A 24,427-nucleotide genomic window follows, 5' to 3' on the forward strand; every position below is an offset into this window, starting at 1 on the left:
CGAATTCTTTATCATCCAAAGTCAGACAATAAGTAGAAGTAGAAATAAATAGAAGTAGAAACTTTTAAATTCTTTGCTTGTGGGCTGGAGAGATACTCCAGTAGGCAGGATGCTTGCATTACAAGCAACCAACGCAATTTTATCCCCAGCACCTCATTCATGCTTCCCTGAGCCCCTTCAGGAGTAGGCCCTGAGCACTCCTGGGTTGCACCCCCTTATTGCCCCCCAGCAAAATTCTTCATTTCAAAACACCAATATCTGTCCTGATATATAAGATTCACTTATAATTTGGGTTTGGATAATTTTCTAGTTTCTAATAAGTATGAACCTGGCAAGCTACCCGTGGCATATTTGATATGCCAAAAACAGTAACAAGTCTCACAATGGAGATGTTCCTTGCCTTCTCTAGCAAGATGATGAACAACGGGACAAAAGTGCTACCGTGTTAATAAGTGTAAGCATAAATGTGATACATTCAATGTTCTGAAACAAAACAGAAGGCTCTGAGGAGAGTTCTAATAAAAAGATTTTAATGAAAGGCCACTTTCAGAGATATGCACAAATAAGGCCTGAGTGAAAGGCCTGGGGCAGCTAGACAGAGACAATAGAGGAGAGTTCTTATGACTATCCTAAAGCTGAATAAACAATGTAGTTGATGCAAGCAATAGCTACATTCCTGGAGGGCCACCACTGAGGAGATAGTCTTTAAGAGGCAGCAACATAAAGAGAAGACTGGCACCTCCCACAGCCTCCTTCATGTGGATGCACTCTTCAGCCTCCTCTGCTGATTCACAACTAGATTCTCTGTAGGCAAAGCAGCTGAAATTCATGGGCACAGCAGTCACCATGGCTGAAAACTCTGGGGTGACCTTGGGAGGGAAGGGGGGCCCATGTACCTGCCCTATCAAAGCCCAAACAGCTGCACCCACACACCACCACTGCAGCACACCAATGGCTCAACTCCACAGCTTCACTAATCGTCTCTATGGAGACAACAAACTGAAAAAAAAGAATTCAGGTGCTCTACGTACCTGAGAACTCTGGGGTCTTTTCAGAGTGAGGGCAGACAATCTTTTCTCTTCACCCCATGCAGCCATGTGTACTTCTGACAGCCACCAGCCATGATAACTCATTGGCCAAGACCATATGTCCTTAAATCTCCGCACTACTCCACCACATTATGGCTGCACAATACCTTCTAATTTCTCAATACTGAAATTTCAGTAGAAGTGCACCAAATTAGATGGGAGTAACATAGAAATCTATAGAAACACAACAAGCAAGAACAGTAACACAGGAAGCTCAACTAGCAACAAATAGCTTAGACAAAGACTTGACAACCTTGTGATGAGATATAACAATTTTTACATGAAAATATAGTTTTAATTTATCAATTTTCATATCTGAGTTTTGTTATTGATTTCAACTCCATAATTGTATCAAGAGTTGTGGCTTTTGTCCACATTAAAAATTAATTAAAACATTTTTAAAAGAAATGGCTTGGGGCTGGAGTGATAGCATAGCGGGTAGGGCATTTGCCTTGCACGCGGCCGACCCGGGTTCAAATCCCAGCATCCCATATGGTCCCCTGAGCACTGCCAGGAGTAATTCCTGAGTGCAGAGCCAGGAGTAAACCCTGTGCATCGCCAGGTGTGACCCAAAAACCAAAAACCAAAAAAAAAAATAAAAATAAAAATAAAAAGAAATGGCTTACATGACAACCTCTCAGTATCTGTATTGCAAACCATAATGCCCAAAAGGAGAGGAAAAGAGAAACAGAGACAGAGAGACAGAGACAGAGAGAAAGACAGACAGAGATTGAGAAGAAAAGTGAAAAGTTCTTGCCATAGAAGCAGGCTGGGGAGGAGCATGGTTGCTGCGGGACGGAAACTGGGGAAATTCCTGCTGGAAAATTATACTGGTGAAACAATGGGTGTTAGGATATTGTAAGGCTGAAACCAGATCATGAACAGCTTTGTAATTGTGTATTTCACAGTGACTCAATAAAAAATAAATTTTAAAAATTGTTACCTGAACTATAAATAAAAATAGTTTAAAAGTAAATGAACTTAAAAAGAAAAAAATTAAAAATATTGAGTGATAGCACAGAGATAGAACAGAAACACATCAAAAGTAATATAATGCAAAGTGAATTAACAAAGATTTTATTAATGCAAAACTACAGAAGCCCAACTCAAACTGGTAGACTAGAGGTTAAAAAATCTTCAGGAGTGATTTAATGACCCTTGATTATCACCAGAAAGTTCTATGGAGGTGAGGTGTTGGGATGTGACTCAAAAAATAAGGATACAAAGTGTGTGCAAGGTCCTTTGTTTGATTTCTAGAACCACAAGATCCCAAACCTTTGAACACCACTAAGTATGGCCCCTGTAACAATAACATTTTAAAAGATATATATGCATTTGGACTGGAACAATAGCACAGCGGGTAGAGTATTTGCCTTGCATGTGGCCGATCTGGGTTCAATTCCTCTGTCCCTCTCGGGGAGCCCAGAAAGCTACTGAGAGTATCTTGCCCTCATGGCAAGCTACCTATGGCATTTTCGATATGCCAAAAACAGTAACAACAAGTCTCACACATGGAAACGTTACTGGTGCCCGCTTGAGTAAATCAATGAACAACGGGATGACAGTGCTACAGTGCTATATATGCATTTGTCTGATCTACTCTTCTCAACAGGTCAGTATCATTATAAGTTAGCTATTTTAGCAGGAGCAGCAAGTATGAAAATGTGTCTCCTATATCCTCTGGAGATGACCAGGTTTAAAGGAGACAATGCAGAAACCCAGCGATGGATTTCAGGTATTTTTATCCCCCTACACTGAGACTCCAGTTCTAAACTATTTGTTCTAAATAGCTATATGTGAATTAGCTCTGTCTCTTTCTTGTTCTTCTCTCTCAACTAAATCCTTTAAACTAACCTGAAAATACTGAATTTATATTTTAGTGGTTTTAGTTGTCTTATTTCTGGCTTTTGTTTGCTTTTTTTCCCCTTTGAGTCACATTGGGTGGTGCTCTGGATTCTGCACTCAGAGATCACCCTGGTGGAACTCAGGGACCATATGTGATGCCAGAAATTGAATCTGATTTGCCACATGCAAGGCAAGTGAACGATCTGCTGTACTATTGCTCCAGCCACAATGTTGTCTGAACTAATGATGAGAGGGATATCATTTCACAGGTTAGATTAATCATCTGAAAGATGTAACAAATAATGAGTGAAGAAGAAGTGTCAACTACAAATTCCACTACATAAGTTATAACATTATAACACATTATTATTATTTTTTAAGTTGAGTCTTCTCTTTGTTTATATCACTTTGGCATAAGGTGTTACACCCTCCCAGATTTTATCTAATGCATGAGTCTCTTTCTTCAACAAAATAGTGTACCCACTCTGGTTGAGAAATGGAACAAATTTCTTCACCCAAGTAATTCATGGCATCCCAGAAAAAACAAAAGAGAACTTAAAGGAAAAGAGAAAGTTGCCAAGTCTAAAATTCTAATTAGAGGGACCAGAGAGATATTACAGCAGATAGGTTATTTATCTTGCACACAGCCAGCCACTCTGGTTCAATCACTGGCACTCCATATGGACCCAAAACGCTGCCAGAAGTTACCCTTAAGCACAGATCCAAAAGTAAGCCCTGAACACTGCTGAGTGTGACCAAAGCCCATCACCCAAGAAGATATATGGATGATCAACAAGCATAAGAAAAATGTCTTATCATGGTGTTGAAAAGGTAATACAGGAAGTTAAATACATGCAGATGACCCTGGTTTAAATCCTTGTTATCACATATGAAAACCCGAGGAAGCAAAAAGAAGCAAGCAAGAAAGCAAGGAAGATAGGTGAGTGGACAAAGTGTATTCAAGGTCCTTTGTTTTATCCCGAAAATCATGTGACAATAGAATGAAAGATCTCAGGAAGAAAAAAGAAAGGAAAGGAAAGAAAGAGAAAGACAAAGAGAGAAAGTTGTTTCATAACATTGGTTTGTCCTTGCTTTTCCCACAGGGAGCTTAGATTTATTGAGTTATTATTACCACAGTGCTCCTGAGGCACACCTAATTCCATTAAGCCCTCATAATACTATATTGCTTTTCTCATTCTTTTGTGTTCTTTGCATGGTACAGCAATGTTCTTTCTGTATGAAAGACACAGGAAGACAGTCCTATGCTTTTGTAACATGGGAGTTAATTGACTCCAAATAATATTTGCTCCTGAGCATCTATCATATTTACTTGACTTAAGCCTCAGTTACCATTACTTCCTAACATCCACAAAAGGAGGTCCTGGTGAGGGACTTGGATGGACCGAGGACAAGCTCTAAGCTACCCTGGCATAGAAACAAGATAAGCTAAGTGTCAAAAGAAGTATAACAAGTTAAGAACATGGTCATGGAACAAATTTTGTCATGACCCAAAAAGAAATAACTGAATAAGGACCCTGCTGGAGTTAGGAAAGACAAACCTGGCCTGAGGACTGTGGTCTGGGATATATGACAAGATGTCCCCAGGAAGAACCATCCGATATAGGGTAACATTGGTTTGTCCTTTCTCTCTTGTCACAAGGAGTTTAGGTTTAAGTGCTCTGGAGACACTCCCATTCCTTTGCTTATCTGTAAACTCTTCTCTGCATCCTCCTTCCCAACCAGTTAATCACTTTTTCCCTAATCAGATTCTGTTATCTTGTAAAATCAGATCCTTCTAAGGACACAGAACTTGTACTGTAAGTTAGTGTCTTTTGCATAGTTTACCATAAAGCAATGTCCTTTCTGTATGGACACAGGAAGACAGTTAATATTATGCTCTTGTAACTTGGGAGTTGATTGACTCTGAGTAATATTTACTCCTGGGCATCTGCTTTCTCAACTCAGTTGCCCTTAGTTCCTAGCACCCCAAAAGCAGGGTCCCGAAGAGGGACGGAATGGACCCAGGGCAAGCTGTGAGCTACCCTGGCATCAAAATGGGCCAGGCCAAAGTGCCACAATACTCAGCTATAAGTTGAGGACATGATCATGGACAAATGCTCTAACGATCCAAAGGTAAGGGATCCAAAGGTAAGGACGAGATTAGGATCCTGCTGGGGTTAGGACGTGGCCTGAGGACTATGGTTTGGAATGTATAGTAAGATGTCCTCAGGAATAACCAAACTTTAAGTTTATATCTCTTACTGTGCTCATACAGAATGACATTGCTAGAAATATTAGAAGTAGATATACTACAACTATATAAGTGGATTACTAGCTGAGGAAAGGAGAAAGCGACACACCCTTGTTTGGATCCCACCCTTGAATGGATCTCCTAGTAATCTCCTTAGATGAGGTTTTGGTAATCTCCTCCAGAAATGGTCTTACCTCTCTTTGTTGATTGGTTAATGTTCAGCCCCACCTTTGTGTTACCACCCTATGTGATTGCTATATAAACTCAAGACTGTAAGATCAGGGGAGAAGAGACAGAAGCGGGGGGTGGGGTGGGGGGGAAGAGACAGAAGCACGGAAGAACACACAGAAGCACAAAAGCATAGAAGCACAGAGGCACAGGAGAGAGAAGCAGAACAGGAACGGAGATTGGAATAAACTGAAATTGACACCAACCAGCCTGGCACTCCTCCCTTCCTTCGCCTGCCCATCTCCATCAGCCTCCCCGGGGCGGGGGAAGCGGCATGAGACTATTGAATGCAGGAGGCGGGAGAGACAGAGCCCCGCAACTCTCTCTTCTTTTGTGAACACACATCTCTTATGCTTAATATATTTCTCACTGTGTTTATACAAAATAAATAGAATTATTAGTGAGAAATAAACTTAATATTATTGTTTAAATGTATTACTAGTTAAGAAAAGGAGAAAGAACTATGCCCTTAGATGGAGTCTAACCACTGAACGCATCTACTAGTAATCTACAGTGTTGTATCTCTAGATGAGATTTTGTCCTTGAGTTAATCTCCTAGAAGAATTTCCCCTGAAGGAGGGGCTTCACATCTGTTTATGTTATGATACTGTTCAAACACACACTTATGAGTACTCCTACCCTTCATGATTTCTGTATAACTAATACACACACACACATATATATGTATATATATACATATACATATATATCACGATAAAAGATCATGAAATCCCATTAATCGTTGATTTCTTGAGCGGGCTCAGTAACCTCTCCTTTTGTGCTTTCCCTGAGATTTTAGAAGCCTCTCTCCATTTGGCCCTCCCAATGATGCTGCACTGGAGGCTCTTTCAGGGTCAGGGGAATGAGATCCAGCTTGTTACTGGCTTTAGTATATGAATACACCATGGGAAGCTTGCAGGGTTGTCCCATGTGGGCAGGAGACCCTCAGAAGCCTCTAGTTTCTCCCAGAGGGAGAAGCAGGCTACAAGATATCTCGAGGCTGAGAAGCGGCTGGGCACTTCTGGGAGCTTGCTTTTAAGTCTCTGGATGTTGGCTGTTGATGGGATTACACACACTTGGGTTCCTCTGCTGGTACCTTCATGCGTGAGGCCTGTCCAAACATGTGCAAACATGTGGAGAGGGTCCTCGAGCATGGCTGTGACTAGGTTCTGGATATATATATATATATATATATATATATATATATATATAACTAATGCTGTGAGGAGAAGAATAAATGTTCACTGACTACCAACCAACCAGCCTGTTACCCCGTTCCTTCATTCCTCATTCCTTCATTGGCTGGCTGGCGGAATCATTCTTGGCAAATGAATGCACCCATCTCTGAACTCACAGAAATGGAGAGAGGGGGAAGCAAGGAAGGAAGGGAGTAGGAAGTAGTTAAATTATTTCTAACTTACTTTTCCCATCTTTGGTAAATCACATACATCTACAATTAAAGTTTGCTGTTCATAATTGATATATGTGATGGCCGCAAACCCCCAAAAAGAGAAATTGTATAATGTGAGTCGAAGGAATAAAACAGGTAAAATTAATTTGAAAGTATTGGGAACTACTCCCTGACCCTGCTGGGTGTTGGGCTCGTTGTTGAAGTCTTTAGGTGGTCCTTGACTGATGGCTTTTGCATGACTCTTCCCACAGTCATTCCCACTTCATTATGAGCATTTTGTTGACCCTGACCTAATCTTAGCCTTTATCATGTCAGTAAATAATCCAGTATTTTAATCTATAGTTTTAATTTTACAAAATGTCAAAACAATTCCATTTTGTTCCCAGGTACTGAGATACTGAGTGGAGATGGTGTGAAAGAAGAAGGAAGCTTGGGATGTATTTGTCACTGTGGTTGATACCTAACAGCAGCTCTCAGAGAGGCAAAGCCCTGTCTCCTGCCACAGAATTCCAAAGGATTATAGAACCAACCAAGTTTGGATAAATCTGAGTTAAAATTGGGTTTGAATAAATCTGAGTTAAAATTGGGAAGGTCTTTAGTTTTCCTACATACTTCTAATTCTTGGCTGGTCTGACAAAATTGCCGATCCTGGGTTATAGACCACAATGCATTCATTAATTGTCTAAGAGCTTTTAAAACCATGACACCCATTATATAGACAGACATAATGGCCAGAATTTTAGGAGGTGCTGCCATGTCTATTTCTAACAACATTCAAAGCACATGAACTTAATATTTCTTAGAATATCAGAAACTAAGATCCTGGCCAGTATAAATAAGTCAGCCCTTCAGCTTCTTTTAGAATCCAAAATTCCCTAGGCACATGTTTATAGTTTCCAAGTCATTTCTCTTACAAAAAAATTGATCTGAAACTTTGATGAACCATAGCACTTTTATGATTTCTATAATTGCTCTGTTCTACATACTTTGTAAATTCCCTATGAAAATTATTATTAATAAGCAGTGGCCCATTTAGAAGTATGGTTTATGATCTCTTAGTTTTATACAGGTCTAATTTCATTTTTATCATTGCACCAGGATTATTTTTTACTTGAAATTCACATTGAATTTCAGAATAGAAAATGTCACTGGAAAGTTGTTTTCCAAACCAAGAATTGTGTTTTCCCCCAAAAGTAAGAAAACAAATGGATATGATATTGCCAATAATTATGTTACATGAATTTTATTAACTAGGAGTGTATTACAACTGATTTTTGCAAGTGGTAAAAAATAGAAGTTGGAAATTAACTAAATATGAATGATTATTATTACAGGCTAATTTTCATGATCTGTGGTTTATTTATTTTTATGAAAACCATAACATAGCCACGCTAGTAGTATGCTTTGAATTTCCTGTCTAGTGCCTGACTCAACTTTGAACCTCTCACTAGGATATTTTAGGACTCCAGGAAAGATGATATATTGAGAAATGCAAACAGATTTCAGGAAACTAGGAAGGACATTTTGATGGTCTTTGCAAAGTTAATTGGTTATCCACTAGTAACCAAAACAATTACATTTGATGAATGTAAGGAAGAAATGTATGCAATCAATTTATTTCTAATATAATCAATCTTCATAATCACTCCAACTAAACACCAGCATCTAAAATGCTAAAATATACATTAAACCCAAGATACATGCTCCTAAATTTTTCTCCTATTTAGAATACTATAAGAAAAAATATATTGGAATTGTTAATTAAGAGTCTATATGTCAAAAGAAAAATCTTAAAATTCCTTTGGTAATATTTTTTAAATTATTTGTTAGTGAATCATCATGAGATAAAGTTACAGATTTAAGAACCTTTCATGCTTGCATTTCAGTCATACAATGATTGAGTACCCATCCCTACACCAATGCCCATTTTCCATCACCAATGGTACCAGCATCCCTTCCACCACCCTCACCCTGTCCCCTCCACCCCACCCTGCCTCTGTGGCAGGGCATTTGCCTTTGCTCTCTCTCTCCTTTGGGGTGTTGTGGTTTACTATAGAGTTATTAAGTAGGCATCATGTTCAGTCTATAGTCTATTTTCAGCCTGTATCTCCCATCCCTAGCAGGACCACCTAGCACCTTTACTTGGTGACCCTTCTCTATCTAAGCTGGAGGCTAGCTTCCAAGTGGTGGAATAATTCTCCTGGTACTTATCTCTACTATTCTTGGGTGTTAGTCTCCCATTCTGTTACATTATATTTCACAAATAAGTACAATCTTTCTATGTCTGTCCCTCTCTTTCCAACTCATTTCACTTAACATGATACTTTTCATGTTGATCCACCTATATGCAAATTTTATGACTTCATCTTTTCTAACAACTGCATAGTATCCCATTGTATAGATGTACCAAAGTTTCTTTAACCAGTCATCTGTTCTTGGTGTTTTTTTTTTTTTTAGATTCTGGCTATTGTAAACAGTGCTGCAATGAACATAGAGGTGCAGATGTTACTTTTTTGCATCTTACTATACTTTTTTGCATCTCTGAGATATATTCCCAGAAGTGGTATTGATGGGTCAAATGGGAGCTCAATTACTATTTTTTTAGAAGTGTCCATACTGTTTTCCAAAAGGGCTGAACCAGTCAGCATTCCCACAAGCAATGAAGGAGAGTCCCTTTCTCCCCACATCCTCTCCAACACTGGTTGCTTTTGTTCTTTTGGGTATGTGCCAGTCCCTGTGGTGTGAGGTGGTATCTCACTGTTGTTTTGATCTGCATCCCTGATGATTAGTGACGAGGAGCATTTTTTCATGTGTCTTTTAGCCATTTGGATTTCTTCCTTGAAAAAGTTTCTGTTCATTTCATCACCCTATTTTCGGATGGGGTTGGATGTTTTCTTCTTGTGGAGTTTGACCAGTGTCTTGTAAATCCTTGATATCAACCATTATCCAATGGGTATTGAGTGAATATTCTTTACCATTCTGTAGACTGTCTTTGTATTCTGGTTACTGTATCTTTTCGCATGCAGAAGCTTCTCAGATTAAGGTAGTCCCATTTGTTTATATCTGTTTCCACTTGCCTTGATAGTGGCAAGTCATCTTTGAAGATACCTGTAGCTTCAATGTCGTGGAAGGTTTTGCTGGCATTGTCTTCAATGTAACTTATGGATTCTGGTCTGATGTTGAGGTCTTTAATCCATTTTGATCTGACTTTTGTGCATGGTGTTAGGTATAGGTCTGAGCCCATTTTTTTGTATGTAGCTGTCCAGTGTTGCCAGCACCATTTGTTACAGAGACTTTCCTTGCTCCACTTCACATTTCTTGCTCTCTTATTAAAGATTAGATAATCATATATTTGAGGGTGTATGTAAGGATATTCTACCCTGTCCCATTGGTCTATTGCTCTGTCTTTGTTCCAGTACCAAGCAGTTTTAATTATTACCGCTTTGTAGTAGAGTTTGAGGTTGGGGAAGGTGATATTTCTCTGTAGGATAACGTGGAGTTTGTCCTTTTAGCCTTGCCTCAGAGAACTTAGTTTACCTTAAAGCAATGTCCTTTCTGTAAGGACACAGGAAGATAGTTAATAATATGCTTTGTAACTTGGGAGCTGACTGACTCCAATAATAATTACTCCTGGGCATCTGCTTTCTCAACTCAATTGCCCTTAGTTCCTAGAACCCCAAAAGCAGGGTCCCGAGACAAGGGACAGAGTGGACCCAGGGCAAGCTGTGAGTTACCCTGGCATCAAAATGGGCCAGGCCAAAGTGCCACAATACTCAACTGTAAGTTGAGACCATGGTCATAGACAAATGCTGTCATGATCCAAAAGTAACGATGAGACTAGGGGTTAGGAAGACTAACCTGGCCTGAGGACTGTGGTCTGGAATATATAGTGAATGTCCTTAGGAAGAACCAAACTGTAAGTCTGATATATCTCTTACTGTGCTCATACAGAATGACATTGCTAGAAATATTATAAGTAAATTTACTATACGTATTTAAGCGGATTACTAGCTGAGGAAGGAAGAAAGAACACACCCTGACACACCCTTGTTTGGACCCACTCTTGAATGGATCTCCTATTAATCTCCTTAAATGAGATTTTGTTAATCTCCTCAAGAAATGGTCTTACCCTTCTTTATTGATTTGTTAATGTTAAACCCACCTTTGTGTTACCACCTTATGTAATCTTCTATATAAACTAAGACTGTGGGGGAATATTAGGGAGACAGAAGAAGAAGACAGGAAGGACAGAAGAAGAAGACAGAGGAGACAGAAGAAGACAGACAGGAGAGACAGAAGAAGAAGGCGAGGAGACAGAAGAAGAAGACGGGGAGAGAGAAGAAGAAGACAGGGAGACAGAAGACGAAGACAGGGAGACAGAAGAAGAAGACAGGGAGACAGAAGAAGAAGACAGGAGAGACAGAAGAAGAAGACAGAACAGACAGAGTGTAAGACACATGAGAAGACACGGGAGAAGAACAGAGAAGATACAGAAGACATACGAGAAGACACAGAAGCAAAGGAGACAGACTACACAGACAGAAAAAAACACAGAAATAGAGACAGAGAGAAGTCGGAAGAGACCAAAGGAGAGACTACAGAGACAGAGATAGAGAGACAGACAGAACAGAGCACAGCGGCACACACAGAAGCAGAGTACAAGGAGGAGCCGTCCTGATCTAGTCCTTACACAGCAGCTTAAGAACACCCAATGTGAGTGGCTCGTATGAGAGAGAACTGCCCCCCTGTATAAAAATTACAAAGGCGGCCCATGGGGGTGGGGGAGACTCCATGTTGTGTCCTGTTGTTCTGTTGTCTGAGGGCTCTCAGGGCAGTTCTCTCTCACACTTCCTTGAAAAATGTAATGGGTATCCTTATAGGGATCGCATTGAATCTGTATAATGCTTTGGGGAGTATTGCCATTTGACAATGTCAATTTTCCCATTCCATGAGCAGGGGATGTGTTCCCATTTCTGCATGCCCTCTTTTATGTAGTGAAGTAATGTTTTGTAATTTTCTCTGTATAGGTCCTTCACCTCCTTAGTTAAGCTGATTCTGAGGTACTTGACTTTCTGAGGCATGATTGTGAACGGGATTGCTTTTTCCATATCACTTTCTTCTCTCTCATTATTTGCGTATAGGAAAGCCATGGACTTTTGGGTATTGTTTTTATAGCCTGCAACTTTACTATACACTCCATTGTTTCTAGGAGTTTCTTGGTAGAGGTTTTAGGGTTCCCTAAATATAGTATCATATCTTCTGCGAATAGTGAGAGCTTGATATCTTCCTTTCCTATCTGGATGCCCTGAATATTTTTTTCTTGCCTAACCACTATTGCAAGTATTTCCAGTACTATATTGAACAGAAGTGGTGAGAGTGGCCATCCTTGTGTTGTCCCTGATTTTAGAGGGAAGGCCCTTAGTATTTCCCCTTTGAGGATAATACTTGTTACAGGCTTGTGGTAGTTGGCTTTTACTATATTGAGGAAGTTTCCTTCTATGCTCATTTTGGTGAGAGTTTTCATCATGAACGGGTGCTGGATCTTGTAAAATGCTTTCTCTGTGTCTATTGATATGATCATATGGTTTTTATCTTTTCTTTTGCTGATATGTGGATTATGTTGATTGACTTCCAAATGTTGAACCATCCTTGCATCCCCGGGATGAATTCCACTTGGTCGTGATATAAGATCTTGTTGATAAGCTGTTGGATTCTAGTCGCTAATATTTTGTTGAGTATCTTCACATCCGTATTCATCAGAGACACCTGTATGTAGTTTTCTTTTTCTGTGGTGTCTCTGTTTGCTTTTGGTACTGGGGTGATATGTGCCTCATAGAAACTGTTTAGGAGTGTTTCTCTTTCCTTGATTTCCTGGAAAAGCTTGAAAAGAACTGGCAATAGGTCCTCTTCAAATTTTTGGAAGACTTCGCTAGTGAATCTATCTAGACCTCGACTTTGTTTCTGGAGATTTCGATTACAGTTTCAATTTTCTTGATAGTAATGGGTCTATTAAGGTATTCCAAATAATCTTGGTTCAGCCTTGGGAGATTAGAGGAATCCATTTCTTCTAGATTCTCTTGTTTCATGGTGTACAGATTTTCAAAGTAGTCTCTGATGATCTTTTGAATTTCTTTGGTTTCTGTTGTGATGTCCCCCTTTTCATTTCTGATGCATTTTATTAAAGTTCTCTCTCTCTTTCTTTGTGAGTCTTGTTAGTGGGTTATCAATCCTATTTATTTTATCAAAGAACCAGCTCTTAGATTCATTGATCTTTCAGATTGTTTTTTGGGTTCCCATGTCATTGATTTCTGCTCAAAGTTTTATTATTTCTTTCCTCCTGCCTGGTTTAGGCTCCTTTTGTTGGTCCTTTTCTAAGGTTTTGAGCTGTGAGGTCAGGTTATTTATGTGGGCCCTCTCTTCCTTTCTGAAATACACTTGCAGAACTATAAAATTTCCCCTTAACATGGCTTTAGCTGTGTCCCACATGTTCTGGTAGCTTATGTCTTCATTCTCATTTGTTTCCAGGTACCTTTTGATTTCTTCCTTGATTTCCTCCCTGGCCCACTCATTGTTCAACATTGAGTTGTTTAATTTCCAGGTTTATAATTTGGTCCTCTACGTCTATGCATGATTAACTTCTATCTTCAGTGCATCATGGTCTGAGAAGATAGTTGATACAATTTCTATCTTCCTGGTACTATGGAGGTATGCTTTGTGGCCCAGCGCATGATCTATTTTGGAGAATGTTCTGTGTGCACTGGAAAAGAATGTGTATTCTTTTTTATGGGGATGCAAAGCCATGCATAGGTCTATTAGCCCTCTCTCTTCTATTTCTTCTCTCAAGGCCAGCGTTTCCTTGCTGAGTTTTGAACTTGTTGATCTATCCAGAGGTGATAAGACAGTGTTGAAGTCTCCAACTACTATTGTGTTGCTAGCAATGTCCTCCCTAAAATCTGTTAGCAGTTGTTTTAAGTATTTAGCTGGTTCCTCATTAGGTGCATATACATTTAGGAGTCTGAGTTCTTCCTGCTGTACATATCCCTTGATTAGTAAAAAATGATCTTCGCTGTCCCTTCTAATTTTTTTCAACCTGAAATCTTTGTTGTCTGATTTCTAGTATGGCCACCTAGGCTTTTTTGAGGCAGTTGTTTGCTTGAAGGACTGTTTCCCATGCTTTAATTTTGAGTCTGTGTTTGCTCTGACCATTCAGATGTGTTTCTTGTAGGCAACAGGATGTTGGGTTCAGTTTCTAAATCCATTTTTCCACTCTGTGTCTCTTGATGGGTGCATTTTGACCATTGATGTTGAGAGAGATTATTGTTGTGGAGTTTTGTGCCATCTTTCTGTAAGGGTTTGTTGTGCTTGTAGGGTTTTTTCTCTTCTTTTTTTTTGGCATTTTGGGTCACACTCAGCGATGCACAGGGGTCACTCCTGGCTCTGCACTCAAGAATTTCCCCTGTCGGTGCTCAGGGGATCATATGGGATGCTGGGAATCGAATCTGGGTCAGCTGTGTGCAAGGCAAACGCCCTACCCACTGTGCTATCGCTGCAGACCCCATCAACCCTTTCAACTCTTACCTCCAGCCCCATTGTCTAGCAAGACTTTTATTCTCGTGACATTTCTGAATGTAGCTTTCCTATTTCTGCTCTCATTTCTTCCCATATTTTCTTTGCTGACTGCTCCACTGTTTCTGTAAGTTTGATGAACATTCTCAGCATTTCTTCTGAATTCTTTATCTAGAAGCCTGCTGAGGCTTCTAAGACTCTTTTCTTAATCCTCTCTTCACTGTGGGGATTTGTGCTGTTTCTTCATATTGTCACGGTTGTATAGAGGTGGTAACTTTCAGTTCATTAGTGCTGTTCTCTGTGAGATTTCTGGTGAAGGATGTGTTCTTTCACATTGGGCTTCTTGCGCTCATCGGTATTTTGGTGGAATTGGAAAGGATTTGTGCTTACTGATATTTTAATGAAATTGGAGTAGGCTAGTGCCTATTTGCCTTTTATGTCTGAGGTAGCCCAGGAGTTCTCTACAGAATTAGGTAATGAAGATTGAGATGTCTATAGAGTGTACTAAAAGAGGGGAGAATAGCTGAGTCAGTGTAAGCAGCTGCCGCCCCCGAGACCACACCCCTGCAGCGGAAGTCACGCCCACTACCACAGAGGTCACGCCCCCTTCTGGCACCATATGAGGTGGACTGACACACCTGGATGAAGAAACAGTGTGTTTGGGGTCTGTGGCAGTGGTTGGGAGCCAGGGGTCCCTATCCGCTGGACGGTGGGTTGAGATCAGGTCCTGGGGCCCCGCGGGATCTTCTTTGATAATATTTAATTATATTTTAAACTATCTGGTTTAAATTTTTCTGAAGCAATCACAAAAGGACAACTACAAAAGAAAACATCTATAGATTTTAATATGTTTATATTGAATGTTCTGCTCATCAAATAATACCACAAACTTGAAAAATATATTTATAGCATATCAGCAAAGAAAATAACAGAATATAGAAGTAATTTCCATAACTAATGAAAGGAAATGTAACAGAAAAATACTGAATCTGGTATTTCACTTAAGAAAACCCATATAATCAATAAATGCATGTAACAAGGAGCTTACCTTTACTGAGATACCAACTATGTGTAAGGATATGGAATAGTGGCTAGTCTGATTCAATGATGAATGAAAACAAAAAATGAGCACAACTACCCTGGAAAATAAATGGTTTGATTTAATAAACTTAGTTGTATAAATTTTTGTAATTCAATCCTAAACTATATGTGAACACATGGGTGTAGAGAGAAATATAACATGCATAGGTTTACATGAGAATATACAAATTCAGTTCTCAGTTTGCAAAGTGCATGGTTAGTCGACACTCTTTCATTGTAGTATGATATTCTCACACTACATTTTTATGCAACTAAGGTAAAATGGTAAAAGCACTCAGCATGAAAAGTGAGGAAACAGCTCAGATATGTACAAGTTTTTGTTAACAGACTGGGAAGAGTAAGGACCACCTATATATGTGTACATGTGCACAGAGGTTAAAAATATTCACCAATTTTAGTATTGATAATAATTTCCAAAATTGGAAAATATCCAAATATTTAACAAAAGTATAGTGGGTGAATAAACTACAGTATATTGTGCCACTGACATATTATATAGTAGAGAAAATTATTAAGATTTTTAGTTACAAAATAGTGTTTATTAGTCTTTGGGGGTAGATTGAAGTTTGTGCAACATCTGACAGTGCTCAGAGTTTATTCCTATATCTTTGCTCGAAATGACTCTTAGAGGTGTGAAGGATCTTATCATGGTCAACTGTGCACAAGGCAAGTGCCTTAAGTCCTCTACTAGATCTGACCCTTGTGGACACATGCTAGAAGCAGGATTTCAACAGTAGAAGTGAGAAGTTCTTCCCCACCTCCGCACCCCCAACTCTTGGTCTGTAATGGGCAGGGTGCTGGAAGGATGGGGAAGATGTGACAATGTGTTCTACACTGGAACTGAAACACCTTAAACCAGAAATCTGGCAGACACCCAGCAAAGGATGTCCTAAAAATAAGGTGGAGTGGGGGCTAGAAGAGCTAGAGAAAGAGGAGAGAAAGTGGGAAGAGTTCTTGATCTAACGAGGACAGCATTCTCTGAGGAGGTTGATTCCTGGGAGATGAGAGAACTCATTCAGGGGTCTCTGCTGTCACAGCACACAACAATACAGAAGAGAGGGAAATTCGAGTCTGATGCTGAAGCCACCAGAGAGCTCAAAGCAGAGAGGAGGTGAGACCAGCAACAGAAAGGCCACAAGGCTCTGCCTGAGGTTTGTGCCAAAGCAGATACTGGAACTTCAGACCAAAGGGAGAACTCATGTTTATAGTGGAATGGAAGAAGCAGGTAGAAGCTGGCCTGGGCCCTGTCAAGAAGGCCAGTGTTAAGTGTCCACACGTTGTTATGCCTCCTATGAGGAAAGGCTGCATTTGACTGAGAAGGCAAATCTGGGAAGGACTAAATGTGCAGAAAGGGTGTGTGGAGGTAAAACCCAACGTAGATCACGAAGAGCATGGCCTCCCTCTTCTCCTCTCCTCTCACTCACACCTCCCTCTGAGCATTGTATCCTATGCCTCTTCACAGTGCAGCATGTGTGGAGTTGTGGCTACTACCGATGTATTATTTGGGATGGAAGGGCAGGGTTGGAGGGGAGGAGATGGATCAGGTTATTGTTAGAACTGGGGGTCCAGTTGGGGAAATTGTGAAACATTGCAAATAACAAGCAGTTAATTACTATTTGGTTATTTTTCTAGAATTTTTTATCTTTTATAAATGTGCCATTGGCCACATAAATGAGAAACACTAGAGACTGTTTATAAGCTGTGAATGTTTGAAATTCAATGGCCAAATTATTAGCCTGAGCTTAATGCTTTTCCTAGCAAATTAGTGAGCTGGTTATTAATGTACCAAAGCTGCTCTTCTGGATGGATGCTGATTTGGAAAGTGACGGTCTTTTATTAAATTGTACATGCAGGCAGATCACTCCTAGAGTTGCTAATTCTTCAATTTGACAAAGCAAACATCTTTGTTTGCCAGTTCTGAAGTTAAAATATCAGCTTGCCCAACCAGGTCGTCCTAGCTGAGGAATATTTTGAGGAAGAGAATAGTAGAGGTGGAAGGCAGGGAAAAACAAAAACTCATACTCTGGAGTGAAAAGCATGTGGGGCCTCAGATTTTGAACTCATGAAACCCGGTAGAGGGTTCCTTCACCTGCAGCACAAAGTCCATTGGATCACTTCAAGATTTCATCAATTTCAAAAGCCCTGGCCTCAGTACCTTCCTACAGGGACAATATTTCACTTTAAAATACAAATCAGTGAAAAAGAAACATTTTGATCTTATGAATTAACTAAAACACAAAATGCTGGTGTGAATAATGAGATCATGAGTTTTTACACAACCCAGCTTTGCATCCAGAACTCTACTGTAAAATCTTTTTAAGGACATGTTAGATTTGTGTGAAAATTTTTCAAATGTGAACTTCTTTTGTCACTGTCAATTTTTATCTTAATGTATAGCTCACATATGAAAGTTTAGGTGAATATAGCAACTCTTGTCCCCACGCCTGGCTGTCTTCACTGGGGCCCCTCAGAGGGGGCCGGGTTGAGTCTCCCATCCTGCCCCAAACAGAGTCCCGGCAGCCAAAGACCTCCGGAACCCAGCCACAGCCATGCTCAAGACCACTCTCTACACTCTCAGAAGAGCTTCATGCATGATGGAACTGGCAGAGGAATCCAGGTGTGCAGGACCCAGGGCTGAGATCTCCAAGCCTGCTTGGTTTGGGACTGGGCCTCCTCCACCCAGACCCCCCATTTTCCAGTAGGTTGGCAGCCAAACCCACAAACTTCCCCCAGTGCTGTGTAATCCCATCAATGGCCAAGATCCAGAGACTATAAAACAAAGCTCCCAGAAGATCTCTTATAGCCTAGTTCTCCCTCTTGGAGAAACTGGCAAGGTACCGAGAGCATCCTGCCCACATGACAGAGCCTGGCAAGCTCTCTGTGACGTATTCAACATGCCAAATACAGTAACAATGATGGGTCTCATTCCCCTTACCCTGAAAGACCCTCCAAAGTGGCATCGCTGGGAAGGACGAGAGGCTGCTAAAATATCAGGGCTAGGATGAATGGAGACGTTACTGGCACGTGCTCAAGCAAATCTGATGATCAACGGGATGACAGTGACCATGATACAAACATATAAATATATAATGTGTATTTATGTGTGTGTGTGTGTGTGTGTGTGTGTGTGCACATATGGCATCTTGAGCACTACTAGTAGTGACTTGTTGAAAAAAGAGCCAGGAGTAAGTCCTGAGCACAGCTGAGTGTGGCTCCAAATTCTGCCCTATAAGTAGAACATAAAGCATAAAACACATTAGTAAAGATATGACTTGGGTCTCAGAGTCTTTCCAATGATAAGGGGTCATTGGTAAAAAATGACAGAAACAAAAATAAATAATGGGATTACATCAGATTTAAAAAGTTTCTTCATAACAAAAGAAATGTGGGCTAAATCCCAAGGGCACTCTGCTGAGCACGACCAGGTGTGGTGTATAAAACAAACCAAAACAATCAAACAAAGCAATGGGAAGAGGAAGTGACAGAAAGACAGCCTCAAAGAAAAGTATTCATCATCATGTATCATCAGGGAAATCTAAATGACGATGACAATAAGATATTATCTCACACCAGTGAGAATGGCATGTATCAAAAAGTCTAGAAGGAACCTGTATTGACAGGGATATGGTGAAAAACGAATTCTCATCCACTGCTATTGGGAACATTGCACGGTGCAACCCCTATAGAAAACAGTGTGGAGATTTCTCAAAAAAAGTTAGAATCGTGCTTCCATACGACTCAGCAATTTTACTTCTTGATTTCTACCCCCAAGATACATAAATATTCTTTCAAAAGGGCATTATGTACACCCCTGAAACACTACTACAATAGCTAGTATCTGGAATCAAACCAGCATCAAATGATGAATAAGTATATAATGAGGGTTTTGTATATATACATAACGAGAGACTATATAACCACTAGGAATGAAAAACCTATGCATTTAGCTACAACTTGGATGAAACTGGAGTTCTTGTTAAGTGAAGTCAGAAGAATGACAAATACCAGAAGTTCTGACTTATCTATCATGTATAGAATAACATGACAAGAGAATGAGAGGTTAGAAAACACTTAACCCTTGATTATGAAAATTAAACAGTCAGGGCAAGAGGACGTTAAAGGGGGTGAAGTAAGTGGAAGTGGACGGGAGGTAACAGGGTGAGGTCAGGACCTTGCACACGTTGGTGGTGCAGAGGTGTGGTATACGTATATACCTGACCCACAGAGCCAACAATACCATAAGTGTGGAAACCAAACTACAATAATTCAGCTAAAAAATGTGCCATTTAAGGAGGAAGACTGGGAATAAAGAGAGCCTGAGGACACTGGTGGAGGGAAGTCGACACGGTGGGGGATTGGTGTTAGAATATTCTATGCCTGAAATACATAGAATTTAATTCATAATGTATAAAAATTTAATTTTTATAAAATTAAATATCACTTGTATCACTTGTAGTCCTGTTGATCTTCGATTTGCTCGAGCAAGCACCAGTAACATCTCCGTTTGTCCCTGTTGCGAGCTAGTGTAGCCCAATAATACCTGCTCGCTCCAGGAACAGAAAGAGCCTCAAATCGTTCACTCAGAGATTTGACGAAGAAATCCGACCATCTAGTTGGTGGGCGACCATGAGGTCTTCTGACGTCCCGTGGAATCCAGTCTGTAACAGCTCTAGTCCAACAGTCGTCTCTGAATCGCATTACATGACCGGTGTAGAATAACATAGATTCAGGTAGTTTAGGTTTATTGGGTTACTCCCGTTACAGTGCTCCTATTCCTCTTTGTTTATTTGTAGCTTCTTTCTTAGTGTTTTGTTGACTTGTAAATAATGTTTTTCTCTTCTCCTTGAGTCCTTTGCATAGATTATTCAGAGCAAGTCCTTTTTGTATGGACACAGGAAGACTTAACAAATGCTATGCTTTTGTAACCTGGGAGTCATTTGACTCTACATGATATTTTCCTCCAGGGCATCTGTTCTCTTGACCTAAGCCTCAGCTGCCCTTACTTCCTAGCACCCCCAAAGCACGGTCCCGACGTGGGACAAGAAGGACCCAGGGCAAGCGGTGAGTTGTGTGTTACCCTGGCATCGAGATGGGCCTGGCCAAAGTGCCTAATGCTTAACTATAAGTTAAGAGCTTGATCATGGACAAATGTTGTCATGATCCAAACAGTGATAACTAGATTCCGGACCCTGCTAGGGTGAGGAATGATTAATCTGGCCTGAGTGCTGTGGTCTGAGCCTGTGGCAAGATGTTGCCAGGAGAGCTGCCTTGCAAGCCTCAATGTATCCCTTGCTATGTCCATACAAAAAACTAGTATTAAGATGTTAATAAGTTCCTGGACTAAGGAAAAGAAAAACACCTTAAGAGTGAGGAAGGGCTTTGGAATGCCCTGCCCTCAGGAAGGGCTTTCTTATATTGATTTTCCTAGCTGGCTGGGTGTAGCCTAGAGGGCAAGGTGGGAGAGACAAGTAGGAGGAAGAGAGAGAGAAGCCAAAAAGAAGCAGCAGTTGATCCAGAGAGAGGCCAGAGCAGGGAGTGCGGGAGATGAGAAAGATGGAAAATTGAATAAACGGTAACTAATCAGCACCAGCTTGGTCCTCGTTCTTCCTTCGCCTGTCCTTGACCACCGGCCGTCCCGATCCAGTCCACACACTGCGGTTCCGGGGCACCGAACGCGGGTGGTGAGACAGCTGCCAGGAGAGCCCGCAAGTGCACGCGCCCCCTCGGCGAGCTTTAGTTTTTTACAGACCGGCCCATCTGATTTTTGATGCCTTGGCAAACGAGACAGCATCCCTGATTTTTGACCATCAACGGAGGTCAGAACTCCGGATTCCTTCTCTCACTTGAGTGAGACATGATATTCCCAGCATAGCTCTTTTGATTCCTCTTTGGGATACCCTAATAACATTCTCATCCTGCTTGCGTAGGGCCCAGGTCTCTGAGGCATATGTTAGTGCAGGAAGAACGGTGGAATCGAAAAGATGTGCCCGGAGTCGGAGGTTCTTCATTCTCTTAACCACCTCTTCGATGCTCTTGAAGGCATTCCACGCTGCTCTCTTCCTCCTGTGCAGTTCTGGCACCAAGCCATTTCTCGTGTTGATTTCTCGACCCAGGTGCACATAGCTGCTGCATTCGGAGATGTTCATTCCATTGAGAGCAAATGGAGCTTCAGGGACCAGTTTGTTTTTCATGAACATCATCTTGTTGATATTCAGCTTCAATCCAACCTTTCCACACTCGTGGTCCAAGTCGGCCAGCATTTGTGCCGCTTGGCTAATGTTTGGCGTTATGAGAACCATGTCATCAGCAAGGAGGTGGTGTAATTGCCGACCGTCTATCTTCACTCCCATTCTTTCCCATTCCAGTTGTCACATGATGTTCTCAAGGGTGGCACTGAAGAGTTTCGGTGAAATGGTATCACCTTGCCTCACCCCTCTCTTTACATCAATGATCACTTCCTTGTGGGATCCTGGTGGTGAATCCACAATACAGCTCTCGGAGGATTTTGATATACTGAGTTTGAACACCTTGTTTGACCAAGGCTTCAATGACCGTCTCAGTCTCAACAGAATCGAAGGCCTTCTTTAAGTCAATGAATGTTAGACAGAGCGGCATCTTGAACTCTCTCAAAACTTAAATGAGTTTGGTCACTGTGTGGATATGGTCTATCATGCTGAATCCTCTTCTGAACCCGGCTTGCTCGCATGGTTGTCCTTCATCTAGTGTTCTGCCTATTCTATTAAGGATGACACAAGTGAACAACTTGTAGACGGCAGACAACAGGCAGATTGGCGATAGTTGCCGATGTCGTGGATGTCTCCCTTCTTGTACAACAGAACAGTCCTACTGGTTTTCTACTGGGACGGAACCTTGTATTCAGACAGGTAGCGTGTGAAGAGTCGGGCCAGTGTATTGATGAGTACTGGCAGCAGATTCTTCAGGTGTTCGGATCTGACCTTGTCCAGACCAGGTGCTTTTCGAGTCTTTACCAGCAAAATGGCTTGTCGGATGTCAGAAGGGAGAACATTGGGAATGACATATCCATCCTTCGGAAATTGTTTGTGGGCAGGTGGACATGGCTGTCAAAGAGATCTGAGTAAAAGTCGTGAATAATTTTCTCCATTGCCTTTCTGTAGGATGTGATAGATCCATCAGGACATCAGAGGGCAGTCATCTTGGTCTTGTAGTTGGGAAAGACAGGCGAGCGTTGTGAATACTTTTCCCGGCTTCTGCTGCACTGGCCAACACTGCTGCTCTTCTCTCTTTGAGGTCTTCCTTTATCGTATCTCTGCACAGCTTTGTGAGCTCGGACGTTAGCTTGTGGTTGCCAGAGGCTTGCGCCAAACCACGTTGACGAATGAGCTCGAGAGTTTCCGAAGACAGGCGTCTGTTTGTGGTTTTCTCACTCTCGGCATTCTTCGCACAGACATGGAGGTGCTGATCCAGTCGATTGTATTCCTCGTCGATGTTGTCAAGGACGGCATCTTCCCACGTTGCTGCAATAGTGCCAAAGATCTCCCAGTTGGTGGTCATTCTGGGAATTGTCTTCTTAGACATAAATTTTGCAGACTTTTCTCTCCGCTCTGTGAAGTAGAATTTCGCACCAAGGAGACGGTGGTCTGATCCCGTTTGGAATTTTGGGACAATAGCGACATCGGTCAGGCAAAACCTTCGATTGAATATGATGTGGTCAATTTTATTGTGGAACTGCCCACCGGGAGACTCCCATGTCCAGCATTTAGATTCGGCCTTCTGGAACTGTGAGTTACCATGGATGGTCTTGGTCGACATGATGAATTCAGATAGTCTCTCACCTTGATCTTTCCATTCTAGGCCATATGTCCCAATGTGGAGTTCTTTGGGCGACCTTCTCGGACCTATCTTGGCATTAAAATCATTTGGAGGCTTTTTAATCATGAATAGCTGTTAGAACTTGTCAAAAGATTTCTATGTCAAAATGATGTCAAAATGATCTTGTAGAAGGTGTGGTCTTCTTTATAAAACTTCTCCAGTTCTATGTAGAACCTCTCAATTTCTTCTTCATCGTAGTTGGAAGTTGGTGTGTAGATGATGAAGATAGAAACTGCAGGCAGTGAGCCACATTGATTCAAGCGTAATCGTCCAATTCGGGTTGTTAGGCCTTCAAATGAATCGATGCTCATGGCCAAGTTCGTGTTGACAAGGACACCAATGCCACCAACGCCTCTGTTGTCGCATGTTCTGAGGAACAATACTTCTCCAGTGTCGAAAATGGCGTGATGTGATCGATATCTCCTCATTTCGGCCACACCAATGACGTCGTACTTGATCTTCTGTGCTTGCACCATCAGGTCCTCAATGGATGCTTCTGATGCCAGTGACCGTGCATTGAAACTACAGACAATCATCTTAGTCTTTCTTCGTTTTGGCAGTCTAGTTTGTCCCCAAGATTTTTTCAGCCTCTCTTTGTTCATCTTTCTTAACGCTGCCATATTGGGGGCTCTTTCGGTGACAGGTGAATGAGGCCAATTGTTGTTACTGTTGTTGGCATATCGAATACTCGACGGGTAGCTTGCGAGGCTCTGCCGTGCAAACTCAATACTCTCGGTAGCTTGCCGGGCTCTCCGAGAGCAACGGAGGCTTTTAGGCCGGCTTCCAATTGCCCTTAGAGGTGTCACCATGGTTCACGCTAAATTTGAACCCTATCAAATATGGTATGGGAATAATAGGTATTAAGAGTTTTATGGTGTGTCGCGCGGCCTCGAAGCTAAGGTCGCAGAGTTCTGCTGATCTGGCTTTTCAGGGCTTCACTCGTGTGTGAGGTTCGGCCCAAGTGTCCAGAGAGCAACCTGGCTATATTTAATTTTTTATTATAAAAAATTATACATTTAAATATATAATGTATCATACACAAAACAGATTTTTATGAATATATAAAATTTTTTATATTTTATATAA

The 24,427-nt window shown here is 41.2% G+C and overlaps 1 pseudogene; it reads right to left on the reverse strand.

Moving 5' to 3' along the window:
* Positions 1 to 668: 668 nt before the first annotated feature.
* LOC129402357 (uncharacterized) lies at positions 669 to 23,877 on the reverse strand (annotated as a pseudogene).
* Positions 23,878 to 24,427: the final 550 nt, after the last annotated feature.

The sequence above is a fragment of the Sorex araneus genome, chromosome 1 (assembly GCF_027595985.1).
Source record: "Sorex araneus isolate mSorAra2 chromosome 1, mSorAra2.pri, whole genome shotgun sequence".
Lineage (NCBI taxonomy): Eukaryota > Metazoa > Chordata > Mammalia > Eulipotyphla > Soricidae > Sorex > Sorex araneus.